The following is a 7,570-nucleotide window of genomic DNA, read 5'->3' on the forward strand; positions in this document are numbered from 1 at the left end:
CTATTGCCCTCAATAAGGTCGCAAGTTCAATGTTCTTTTGTGTTTTTTCCCCCCTCTGAATAGGAATGCAGATTATTCTACATGTCCATCTGAGTGATTGTGTACTGTATTGTGTGCATCCCCACCCTCTCCGTGTATCTCTCTAATCAGGGCTGGATGGCTCATTATTAACTGCAGCAGGCCACTCGAGTGACATGGAAGAGGGAGAAATTAGCAGCTGTCATCCAGTGATGAGTTCATTTCCTGACAGGCCTCTGCTCCGAAGAGTCCTGCTGCAGACGACCAGACGGCTGATGGAAACCTGCCGCTGAAGCTTAATTGGAGAGCCGGAAAAGGCCAGTGGGAGAGGAAGGGAGGGGCAAAAATGGAGAGATCAGGGTAAAGTCATAACGGTAATGTTAAGGGTCTAACTCTTAACTGAGTTTCACAAGCAGTAATTCAACTTCTGTATCAGCAGTAGGCTTTGTGGGCATAATAGATGAAGAGCAGTGGACAAAAGTGTAGTTTTAACATACTATAATAATTACTCCTGTCATTGTTATTAATCAGGTGCTGAAAGAGATAGCCAAAGCAATTTTACCTCCCAAAATGCTGCGCACTGTAAATTAGACTAACCAGAAATCAGCTCAAGGTTTACATTAAAATGTTAAGGCATAATCCAAATCTAGCAGCATACTGTGTAAAATTCTCCATTAATCGTTTCCTATAAATATGTTGAACTGAATAGTCATTATTTTTATGTTAAATGTATATGCATCTGAGTAGCACATCATATTGTCCATATATAATGTACCACATTCTGCAGCTCTCTTCAGGTTTGCATTGTCCTTTGTCCATTGTTTTGGACTGCAGCTTTAAATCTGGGTCACTTATTATGGAGCCACAAATTTTAAGCAAAACTGAGCTAACAGCAGACAGACACAGTTAGCAAGTAAGTAGTGAAAAACAGTGGCACATGTGGTGGCTGAAGCCTCTGATGTGCCTATAGGTGGTGGAGACCAAAACTGGATCATTAAGAGAGAATGGAATTCAGGTTCCATGCTAATGCTAATTATCTGGCTGTGTGAACACGATGTTTGTTAACTTATTAAATGTCTGTTGTTAAGTTCACCAATACTTCATAGCCAATTTGAGCATGTGTTGCTAACCTACAACTGAAGACACGATTTACTTGTCAGGTTCCAGTGGTGTGCTCTGAATTGCCGGTTTATTTTCGAGACAGACTGAAGTTGTTGACATCCAAGGCTATAATTCAGTCTTGTTAGGGTAATGCCTTTACACTCTCATATAACGACATATACTTGCAACGCTTTATTTATTTATTTTTTACATTGATGCTTAAAATACTTCTAAAGCCTTCAACCACTGGCTCAGTGCGAACGTGTAACATAGTATGATGGGTAATGCACACACACACATTCATACACACAAGCACTTGCACGGTCTCCTTGGGGCAACTCTCATCACTCTCCTGGGCACAGCGGAGAGGGACAGCAGCGTGGATGGAGGTTTCTCTTTTTCGCTCTCTCTGTTTCTCTGAGTATGATAAATATGGCAATTCTGTTTAGTTGCCATCTATAGAAAACATATCAGCCTGAGGATCATTTCCTTAATGTCTCCACTATTAGTTTTGGCTTCCCTTTGGCTGTATTAACATGCCGGCTGATATGCTCTGTTTGTGTGTGTGTGCGTGTCCTCGGGGCTCCAGGTACAATTCTATTAAACCAGACTTGTTTGTTTATTTCCTGTCTGCCTCCCTCTACATGTCCCCTGCTTGCTAGGACTCCGGATCCAGGTCTGTACGTACATTCATGTTAACGACAGGCCGCACACGTATAGATGAACGCACAGTCAGAATCCAGTGTTTATTTGTTTTGTTGTTGTTGGTTTTTTTTTTCATCATTTTTGTAGCTGTAAATCGATAGCTGTTTGAGGCAGTGGAAGCCACAGTTCAGTTATGGTTCATCTCTTCCATGGGAGTTGTTATGGGAAAACGGAGAGAAGGCGGGGAGGGAGGGGAGGGTATGTGGGGAGCCCTGCGTGGCTCTTCTCCCTTTCTCTTACTTTTCCTATGTGGCTCTGCATTTGTGTCTTTGATCATGTTAATCCCTGCCTAGCGCCCACCCCCCCAGTCTCCCTGCCATAGACTCACTGCCACACACACCTCAGTGCCTGACAGAAATTGACAGCCCACTCTATCCCACACACCCCCTCCAAAATGGCATGCATTCTTCATTCCACCATTGAGCAGCTTACCCCAAACCCAAATAAAGAATGAAATAAAAACACTACGCAGGCAGGCAGGCAGGAATTGACAGTCTGCAGCACTTCATTAAGCAATAGCAGTGATTGAAAAGGGATCTGATTAGCTCACTATGATGAGATAGCAATGTTTCAACCTTGAACCAGAAACAACCGTAAGTGCTTTTTAATTAGGCAGACAACACTGAGGAATAGCACTTCAAAACATAAAAAAGAGAGAGTGAAAGACAGAGTGTCTCCAGCAGAAGGGAGAGCAAATGACGAAGCAAAGAGAGGATCAGTGGGAAGCCTATTCCCTCTGCCCTAACAAGAACATCACTTTTTCAACATTATGCGCATCTAGGAAATGTTCTCAAAACACTTTTTTTTTACTACTCTCCTTTTTAGTTTAGCTTCATCTCCATTTAGATTTACAATATTTAAAATTAGATACACCTCTAGAGGGTAAGAAAATGTTAGGCGTTAAATCTGCACTCTTGAATTACAGAATTTGACATCGTCAATTTTATATCAGAGGCGCTCACAGAGTCTGATTCACGTGTATAGACTCAGGGAAGTCGGCACGCTACCCTGCGCCAACACACCACTCTGTTTAAATAGCAGATCTTCACTGTCAGCCTGCGATAACACCTTTCTACATAGCTGCTGCAGCCATCTGCTTCATGTCAGCACTGCCATATAGGGGTTAATTCTGTTGGTATATTCATTTTAGCAAAACAAACAGCGTGACAGATGAAGGGAAGGGAAAAATGATTTGATTTTTCTTGATTCTGAAAATATGTCACGATAAAGTGAAACTTTAATGTTTTATTTGCCAAAAAATTGGGTCACTTCAGCAGTAAATACTTACAGGATGCGGCAAAGGGAAAATAACAACCTGTACCAACACTGGAAATATCTGTAAATAATGCACAAAATGAACTGAAGAGATCAGAAGTGAAACTGTGATTGTAAAGTTTAACATTTGCTTCTTCACTACAGAATAGCTTAGTTTACAATGCAAATACAATAGTAATAGAGTTTATTGAAAGAAAGAAAGTAACAAGACTTATATTATACAGCTATGCTAGCAGCTGTGTTAGCAGCACAGCTACTGACTTTAATTTGTTGACATGATGTTCTTTACCATTTTTTCCTCTGACTTTTTACACTTTAATAATTGGTCATATGCTCAACATTTGAAAAAAAAAAACCTGACTGAAATTGTTCCATCGTTCTACAAATTTCATACACTAATAAAGCAGAAATTGTGTAAAGATAGCAAGAAAATCCATTCCTTTTAAAATGTTGGCATGGAGACAAGTGAGTGAAACTAAAAACGGTGGCATGGTAGAGTGCACTGCAGGGCATATAAAAACAAAAGAATTTGAAAGAAAAGTCTTTCGTTGCTTTTATTTATGTCATTTGTGTGCAGTCGATTCAGTACTTTGAGAGTCTATTGAGGTGTATTGCTGCTCTCCTCTGTTCTGTGTTTCACGGTGAAACACAGAACAGAGGAGAGCAGCAAAGCAGTAGGTGAGGCTCTCATTGTGGCTTAGGGATGCCTTCCAGTAAGTTTACTATATATTTTTTCTCATGTACACAACTTCAACTACAACTATGGTTGAAACATGAGAAACGTGATGGGAAGGGCTTGTTGTTTATAGTGTGAATATCTTAGCCCGTATTGAGACTAGTCCCATTTTTCTCGTGGATCTGCCTGTTTTTGACGTTCACAAAGCTGACTGAGTGATCACAACGAAATTCCTATGGCATTTCAAAAGCTGGCTAAAAAATGTGCTTGTCAGTTGAATGGCAACAAAGCTGTTATTAAATGTAACACTGTGAGGTCAGTCCCGTCCTGTGAATACAGGTAATCACTGTCCATGTCAGCTTCCCTGAGAACTTTGACCTACTTACTCACTGCATGCCCAATGGTCAAACTGACAGTATCAGGAAAGTACTTGAGCAGTTTTAGTATAGATGTGTCAGATTCCATACGGACAAATAGACTGCCCTCCAAAACAATGTTTTTTTTTATTTATTACACTAACAGTACAGTCTGGTTCAATTATCACCAGCATATAAAATGTGAAAATAGGCCCATGTGTGCATGTGCATGAGCAAAAATTTCTTTGGCATTAGGCTTTCTTCTTAGTCATCTGTTACTGTCTGTTATGCTCCTTTTTCTGTATCTTTCCCCTAATGTACTACAAGGAAGTGAGGCCTCAACTCTCAGGGTGATCTCATTTGCTGGATTGAGTTTTAGTGTCACAGATATTGGATTTGATGTGATACTACTTCTGACTGTGCAATGAAAGAAGTGCAGTCACGAATTTATGGTGCTGCCAATGGGTGGTGTCTGTGTCATTCAACAGGGCTCATTTTATTGGCTAATTCCCTCATCCCTAGTGATCTAGTTGGCAATTCAGCTCCCTAAAAAAAATCCTGCATAGGAGTTTTGAGTATAATATTTTCAGAAAAGTGGAATATGTCATTTGTGGGGATTTATTCCCAAATTGATCTTAAACGTATCTGAGCTTGTTATAATTTCTCTGGCTCTCTCGTAGAGGAGATTTTCAAAGGAAGGCATAATTGCGTTGCGCTTTCTTCCCAGCCACCCTGACCGTCTGCCTTTTAACCATCTAGCATGGTGAATCGAGCCCCGCATTTGTGAAGTGTAGCCCTGGGAGTCCCCTAGTGGCCCCTGCCTTGCTGTAACAAGCATGGGGGGGCCCCTGTGGTAAGTGCTCTCTGGGGACCCCGGCTCTGATCTGGCCATCCCTGGGGTCCTGTTAATTCCTGCTCTGCTCAGAAAGCCTCGCCACTCTCCAGTGCTCTCCTGCCCCTTCTTTTTATACTTCTCCTCTCCTCCTCTTCATCCACCTATCATGCTCTCGCTCTCTCTTTCTGTTCTTTTTGTAGAAGGTGTGCTGTCAACAGGGAACTTGGCCAGTCTCATTAAAGAGCCGGTGGAGGTTGTGAAGTTGCGACAGTGACAGAGATGTGAAGATCAGTGGCAGGGTAGTGGATGGAGAAGCAGTCCATTAGACAAACCCTGCTGATGTATGGTTGAAATGTGATGTGGAATTAGTCCAGTGTTCTCTATGAATACCATCGATATTAGATGATTCTGCAGTTTGTGCTTGTGCACATGCAGAGGTAGAGACTGACGAAATTGATGGGAATTAGCACCGATCACTTTTTTGTTTTAGTTCAATTTTTCAAAACAAGTTTTCTCATCACCAACATTTCGTTTGTTATCCACAAAACACTAGAAAGCAAGAACTTCCCTATCAAACTTTCTTTCTCTCTTGTGTGATGTGACAGTTAACAGCGTGATAAGTAATTAAAGGAAAGGTCTTGGGCCAGTATCAGATTCAGTGTGTAGTAATTATAAGTATATTAGCCAAGTGAGCCTCAAAGATGCCCCCAGCTGCTTGTCCAAGCTGATTTAATGTGACTGGTCCATAACAGAATCATGTAAAATTTTAGGATTCTCCCATCACCCCCGCGCCAAAGTGCCACTCTAGATAAGAGAATCCTCCAAATGAGGCCCTGGTGACCTTCCAACCATCTTCCTATCAGCTTTTCTATCTGCCCACTTCCTTCCTTGTCTTCCCTTCGTTGCTTCTCTTCTTCCGCCCTTGTCCCGTGCCTGGGCTGAGATAGGGGATACAATGTAGGGAGTTGGAGGGTCGTGGGGAGGCAAGGGGAGGCGTGTACATGTGGAGAGGAGGAAGGAGGAGGCGCCCAGATCATGCCGGGCGACTCCACAGGAGTGATAAGAGCGAATAAGCTGTCAGCGTGGGCGTCGGATGGTCCTTATTGTTCATATTTAGATGGAGGAACAATGGCGGGGTGTCAGGCGCCTATAGTTCATAATCTGCTGATGCTGACCAAGTGTCAGTGTGATCCATGAGCACAGAGGCTCCTGAATCCTTAAGCAATCCCCCGTAGGAATGTCATGGGGGAGAGTACAAATGGGACAGCATCTGCCGGACTATAGATAGATAGGTATAGCAGAAGGGGAGGGAGGAGAGGGAAAGGAAGGAGGGCAATGAAAAAATAAAAAGAAAGAAGGATGGAAACAAAAAGAAAAGTGAGACAAATTCAAAGAGAAAAACGATATTAAAGCGAGTTTACTAAAAAGAACAGCAGAGCTTAATTTCCCCTAAAAAAAGGAAAAGAAAATGAAAGCGACTAATTGTGAACAAGTGTGGAGGAAGGCACCTGCGAGGAGAGCGATAGATGGATGGATGGGGGATTAAAACGAAGAAGTGGGAGGGAGAAAGGAGAGAGGAGGGGGAGAGAAACAGCGCGCTGATTGTGAGGAGGCCTTTAGCAGTGTGAGCTCCCACCTGCAGGTGAGACAGAGAGGAGAATGGGTGTCAGATTAGAAGGAGGCCCTGAGAGCTCCTTCCCCCACAATGAAGGCTTGATTCCGGGCAGAGAGATGCCCCGGAGACGCCAGGCGCACCCCGGAGCCGTCACAGCCTATCAGCCACTTTTCTGCGCTCGTCTTGATCAAAAATGCAACCACGCCGCCCTCACGCCGCTTCAGCTGTGACAGATGACAATTAATGGTGATTGTTTGATGGAGTTTTGGAGCAAATCTTATCTGTGTGTGTGTTTTGTGACAGTGTTTTGAAGAATTAAAAAGAGGCACGCAAAGCTGCACACACACGAGTCACGTGTTTTTGATGGCGTTCTTAAATGTGTCACAATGAAAATGCCCCTCCCCACCCCAGGCATTCTTCATTTACTGTCACAACCATTAGACATGGAAGGGGAGAAAAAATAAGAGATGGTATCAGTAACGCATGAGCTACAGTAATTAGCCTCCTGATGCAAGTGTGTGTACGTGTTTGCATGTGTGTGTCAGTGTGTGTCTGTGTGTGAGTGGGATAAAGCTGACAAATGCACGCACAAATGAGTAACAGTGCATTCCTACACCTGCTGAGGAATCTCGTCAACAAGAGCGGTGTAAACTGGAATCACCATTTTAAGGGCTTAGTCCCACATTCTCTAAATTAAGCACCTTCTTGGGTGTCTTGCAGTCATACTATAAGCTATGCTAACGGTTCCATTAGTTTGTGAGCTGACACATGATGTAATGGGAGCCTTGTCGTGCTATGGTGATTCCTTTTAATGCTCCACATCTTCATTTTCCCTTCCCACTTCTTCTCCATGCCGCCACCTCAACATCTTTGTCACGGGAGCCACAATCCATTTCATTATCTTTGTATTCTGGGGTGGAGGTGAATAATGGTGTACTGATTACCAGTTTGCAATAGGGGACTGGGATTGAATTCACTGGGCAACTGGG

This window comes from Astatotilapia calliptera, chromosome 11 (assembly GCF_900246225.1).
Source record: "Astatotilapia calliptera chromosome 11, fAstCal1.2, whole genome shotgun sequence".
NCBI lineage: Eukaryota > Metazoa > Chordata > Actinopteri > Cichliformes > Cichlidae > Astatotilapia > Astatotilapia calliptera.